We start from the raw sequence: 6266 nt of genomic DNA on the forward strand, positions 1-6266 counted from the left end.
AGGGTCCTGGGATAGAGCCCCACATCAGGCTCTCTGCTCCACGGTGAGCCTGCTTCCTCCCTCTCTCTCTGCCTGTCTCTCTGCCTACTTGTGATCTCTGTCTGTCAAATAAATAAATTTTTAAAAAAATCTTAAAAAAAAAAAAGACCTTTTACAGCTAATTATAAGGGATGCCCACAGATCTTAAGTTCTCGTGTATGTGAACTTCTCTCACCCAAGTCACAATTGGTCCAACTTCAGAAGATTTAAAATATGGATCCCCCAAACAGGGGGATCCCCTTCCCCTAAGAGATCATAAGAAATAGTTCCACCAGCTTTCCATACTTCTTTAGGTCAGTATCTTAAATCTAAACCTCTCCAGTCATCCATCATCACCCAGAATTTTAGCTCTTGGGTTTTTTATACTTCCCATTGTATTAAAAATTCCATCTCTCTTTGACTCCCATTACATCTTCCACTGTGCTCTCCAAACCTCATGATGTGTCCTCCAGCAAAATTCTGTTCTAATCCAATACTTATTTCCTCTGGAGTCCTGGAGTGTAGACCACTTTTCTCCAATGCGTGGTAATTCATTCAGTTTATTACTTCAAGACTGTTGTTCCCTTTTGTCTACCTAAAGAAACCTTTGCATTTTTCATCAGTGCAACTACTCTCTAGCCTTGAATGTTGAAGAAAACTCTCAAACCTTCAATCCCAATTGATTTACTAAAGAATTTATAATTCTTTCTACACTACTAACTTCATTATTGACAGAATCCCCTAGTTTAACCATTAATTTTTTTTTTTAAATCCCATGTTGGTTATTTCAGTAAGTTAACAAAATCAACGAACACCTGATTTACTGTATTTCAACTCTGATATCCACAGGCTGTGACCTTGCTCTTAATCTACCGATTGAGATTAGAAAAATGTGCTACCGAAGGGGAAAACTGAATTAGCAAAAAAGTTGAAATATCAAATTACAAATTGGGCTTGATAGAATTTTTTTGAGACTATAAAAAGGAATATATGAACTGGGAATATTAGTAGAAAATGATAAGATATTATTATGAACATTTTTCTTCAAATAACGCAGATAAGTCAAACTAAATTCTGCAATAAAGAAAAAAAATGACTTTTTGGCATTTATAAAAGAAATAAAGGAGGAAATAAGAATAGTTGTGTGAGGTTTTCAAGTGTATGATCTACTTAATTTCTAAATTTATATTCTAAATGAAGTCAGGGAAGTAACTGTAATGTTTTATATAATCACTTCTCTACTTCTAAATATTTAATTTTTATTTGCTTCCTATTGCTAGAAATACTTTCCAATTTTTTTTATTATGGCTTATGAAGAGATCCTGAATGGACTTGAACTATTAGAATCATATGAGGAGGAGAGAGAGGAAGATATGCCATAAACTGAAGTTTAGAGGAACCTTTTTTAAAATGCAGAAACCAGATATTTACTTTTTTATTATTAAGTATTTATTTTTAATAGATGACTATTTATCATTATCATTAAAACAAGTGATTTTTCTTAAAGAGATTATTAAAAGATAGCAAAGGGGCTCAGGTCAGATTTTTAAGTGTCTATAATGTGTTTTGAATGGGGATATTGCACTAATGAAGGAGTATTAAAATAAAATATGGAGAGGCACCTGGTGGCTCAATTAGTTGAGCACCCAATTCTTAATTTTGGCTCAGGTTATGTTCTCGGGTTCTTGGAATCAAGTCCTGCCTTCAGCACCCCACTCCGTGGGAAGCCAGATTGTTTCCCTCTCCTTGCTACCCCTCCCCTGACATGAGCACTTACTGTCTCTCTCTCTCTCTCTCAAATAAATAAATAAATCTTTTTTAAAAATCAAAAAGATATGGAAAATAGAAACTAAGGAAAGGAAAATAATTTGAAGAATATTTTCTTTATAGGTGAGGTAACAAGGATTTGACAAAGGCTAATGGAGGTCCTAAGGGAAAGCAAGAGACATGAAGGAGAAGAATTAATTCTACTGATGATAAAACACAGAAAAATAAGGCCAAAATAAAAATATAATAAAATATTCTGACATGTGACAAAGAAAATGACAATGTTTAAAATATAAATGAGATAATTTACAAAATTTGAAGGTACACTACAAGAGTGAACTATATTTATTCATACAATACAATGGTCTGGGGTTTTTTTCAGATTCAGTCAGATTGGAATATCATGGGGTCTTGAATTATTTTGAAAATTGTAAAGTAAATTAAGAATGGGCTGAATGATATGTATTTTCTTCTTCCTTGTATATTCTCATTCAGTGTATCTGTGATTATATGAAAAAACTATGTTAAGCAATATGGGCAATAAACAACACTTTATCATTCTTTAACTAAGCTTTGCTTAAGTAGTAGCAGAATCAACAAAATTGGAATGAGTGGAGAAACACTAGAGTGATTTAACATTCTTTGAATTGTTTATATGCATTAAATTATTTAGCATCTAATAAAATGTGCGTGTTAACAGGTAAGGTTATGCGGCTCTTTATCGAACTTGATGCACCCAGGATGTTATTTTTACAGAGTAAATATTTTATAATTTTGCTGCAACCTATTTTTCACAAGGACAATTGATTCATACTATCAAGAATCCAATAACTCCATGTTCATTTTCATAATTCTATCTTGTTAAACACAAATGTCCAGAAGCATTGTATATACAGATACATTTGCATTATGTTTATATGTTGGTTAAGTGGTGAATGTTATTTCCATTTTGCAGCTATTTTTTTTTTAAATCAAAAGTAACAAGCTCAGAAACTTGAAAAAACGCAGAAATTCAGAGAGAATTTATTTTAGTTTGGTTTGGTAAACATACAAAAAATGATACCCTGCTGGGAGGAGGGGGGTTGGGAGAAGGGGGATGGGTTATGGACATTGGGGAGGGTATGTGCTTTGGTGAGTGCTGTGAAGTGTGTAAACCTGGCGATTCACAGACCTGTACCCCTGAGGATAAAAATATATGTTTATAAAAAAAATTAAAAAGAAAAAAAAATGATACCCAAAGTGAGGTTTATAAAATTAGCATTTTTGAAATAGAGCAGTAAGTTGCAATTCACATAATGGTAATGAGACTCATAAGAACCCATTGTGTGATGATCTAGATATGATTTAGTGAAATTACTTTAGAGTGCTTTCTTGTAGATGGCATTTTGATATCTTGTGTTCATTTTCACATAAGTAAGTGTTGTAATTCTAAAAAAAATAAATTTTCTGTGTTTTGGTAATGAAATTAATACAAAGTATCAATGGAAAGAGTAAGCTACCAAAATAATATAACTACTGGAAATCTCAATCATGGAATATTGAAGACATGACTATAAATATTGTTTAGTTTAACCCTCTTTTTAGATAGAAGGAGAGAGAAAGGCAATTACCAGCTCCATTAATGTTAAAAAACCAAATAATACCATCTAGTTGGGAGAACAAAGATAAGCAAAAATAAAGAAGGTCAATCAATAGATAGAATGTGAGAAGGTAGGAAGTCCTATGGGGGGAAAAAATAAACAGAAAATGGTGATAGGACTTTTCTGGAACACAAGTTTTGCTTTAAATGAGGTAAGTTCTGGGGCACCTGGGTGGCTCAGTGGGTTAAAGCCTCTGCCTTCAGCTCAGGTCATGATCCCAGAGTCCTGGGATTGAGCCCCATATCCGGCTCTTTGCTCGGTGGGGAGCCTGTTTCCCTTCTCTCTCTGCTTGCCTCTCTGCCTACTTATGATCTCTGTCTGTCAAATAAATAAATAAAATCTTTTAAAAAAATAATAAAATAAATGAGGTAAGTTCTTCTGAAGAGGTGATAAGTAATTATCAATAACAAGTGAGGAAGCAAACCATGTGTGATACTTCCAAGCAGAGGGAATTCAATGTCCTAGAGGAGAGTTGAATGGCATCTACAGAGAATAACACTATACAGAGGGCAGTACCAGCTGCGTGATCCAGGAGGGATACATAGGAGATGAAGTCAACAATACCAGTGCCATCTAAACTGCCCCTTTTTTTTTTTGTTGTTTTTTTTTTTTTTTTTTAATCCTGGATGAGATTTTTTTTTTTTTTTTAAGCAGATTTTTTTTTTTTAATTCAACTTAATGTTCAAAAGGCTAATTTTAGCAGCTGTTTTGAGAAGTAATTATAGGAGAAAAATGATAGAAACAGGGATGAAAGCTATTATAGGTTTTATCAAAACTGCTAGATATCCAAGTCTGGATTTCAAACAAGAGGTCTCCAAGGGGAGTAACACAAAGCCTGACAATTATCAGAGAATTTTTATAACCATGAGATTGAATGAGGTCATTAGAAACGAAGAAACTGTAGACAATGAAAAAAGAGGACCAAGAATTGTTTCTGGGGTGTGCCAAACTCTGAGACTGAGGGATACAGAACATTTAGCAATACCAACTGTGAAGGAGCATTCATAGAGAAGAACATGTCATCCTGAAAACCAAGTGAAAAATATATGAGTGATCACCTGTGTCAAATGCTTTGATAATTCAATATTATGAAGCCTGAAGATTGATTGTTGGATTTAACGATCTGGAGATTTTTTTGGCCTTTACTAGAGCTGTTCCAGTGGAGTAGTAGGAATAATGGGTAGATGTAATGAGTTCAAGAAACAATTAGAAAAGTGGAATTGAAAATAGAGTATTGACAACTGTTCTGAAGAGCTTTGTTATGAAGAAAGAAAAAAAAAAGATGGCAATCGGTATAGAGGTATTTAAAGTCAAGATAGTTTCTCTGTATAAATAATACGGGTATGGCAAAATGGGGTATGCTTGTAAGCATTTGAATAATATACAGTAAAAGGAGAAATTAATAATGTAAGAAAGAAATTGGAGACATGCCAGAGTAATATCTTTGAATGAGAGATAGAGGATAAGATCATAGGGATTGATCTTCACAGCGTTTTGTGAAATAGGTAATATTATGTCATAACCGAATTTGCTGTTCGAGATGAGGCTTTGACATTGCCTTATATCCTCCCACCATTACTTTTATCTTTATCTGCCAATATCCATAGCTATAAATAATAACAATAAATAGATGATGATAAGGAGGATGAGGATGATGATGATGAAGATGATGGTGATAATGATCTTTCATTTCAGTCAAAGACTGAACAGTGTTGAGAAGGAACAAACAATGGAAGTGGAGGCAGAATATATCCCACCTAGACTGTGTCCTCAGTGATTTGAAAGAGGAATAGAAGATAAGCCAAAGCATCAGAGAAATCTGAAATAGAGTTGGGTTGAATGAAGAAGTGAGTTACAGAAATTATGAGAGATTTCCTATTCCTGCTTTCCCCCCAAACTCAAACTTATCCTTGGACACAAAGAACTATTAACACTGGAGACAACTGGATAGAAGAAATCTAAAACCATTGTTGAACTGTAGAAGAGGCTATTTCTAGCTTTTTGGAGATACAATACCAAAAGTACCTACTCTTCCCTTGTTGTGCTATTTTTTGGTATTGTATCTCCAAAAAGACCTGACAGTTACCCTTTGGTGGCACATTTTAACTACAGCCTAAATGTCTTCTGAATTGTATTACATACAGTACTATAAAGTCCAAGAGACTATTACATGAAGTTAATCAGTAGCAAAGGCCCACTATAGTCCTAGTTTCCTAATCATGTGTAAAGTACTTTTCCTAGTATATTAAATTATCATTTTGCCTAGGATATTTTATATTTTACTGGGTTTTTTTGCTTATATTTTAGTATTTGGAAGCCTTCAGTTTTCCCCTATTCTATCAAGCACCATTTCTTCCAAGCTTGATGACACAGGAAACCATGCTCACATTCAACCACATATCTTATTCTTATTTGGTTTATACTTTTTTTCCTTTCAACCAGCATGTATTTACTGATCACTCATTGCGGCTTATACTCTTACTTAGATATGAAGGATGAAATAGTGATCTAAGTCTGACTATAACAAGAATTGTAATTTCTGAAGGCAGAGGAATCATTCTGCACAAAGATTTTCTATGCAGAAGGAAGCATAACACATTTAAGAAATTGAAAGCATGCTGCATGCCTGAAATGTTGACAGGAGGAGGAAAGATTGAGGAGGAAGTCCCGAAAATTAATAGCATTGCAAGGTATTTAAGCTCTACATTCCATGTTAAGAGATTTTATTTTTCTCCTAGGTACAACGGAGAGTTATTGAAATATTGATCTATTCATTTATTTATTCAGCATATATTTATTGACTGCCTGATATGTCCCAAGCATGATGCTAAAATATAGAGG

The sequence above is a fragment of the Mustela putorius genome, unplaced genomic scaffold (assembly GCF_011764305.1).
Source record: "Mustela putorius furo isolate JIRA1106 unplaced genomic scaffold, ASM1176430v1.1 tig00003834_pilon_pilon_pilon, whole genome shotgun sequence".
Classification (NCBI taxonomy): Eukaryota; Metazoa; Chordata; class Mammalia; order Carnivora; family Mustelidae; genus Mustela; species Mustela putorius.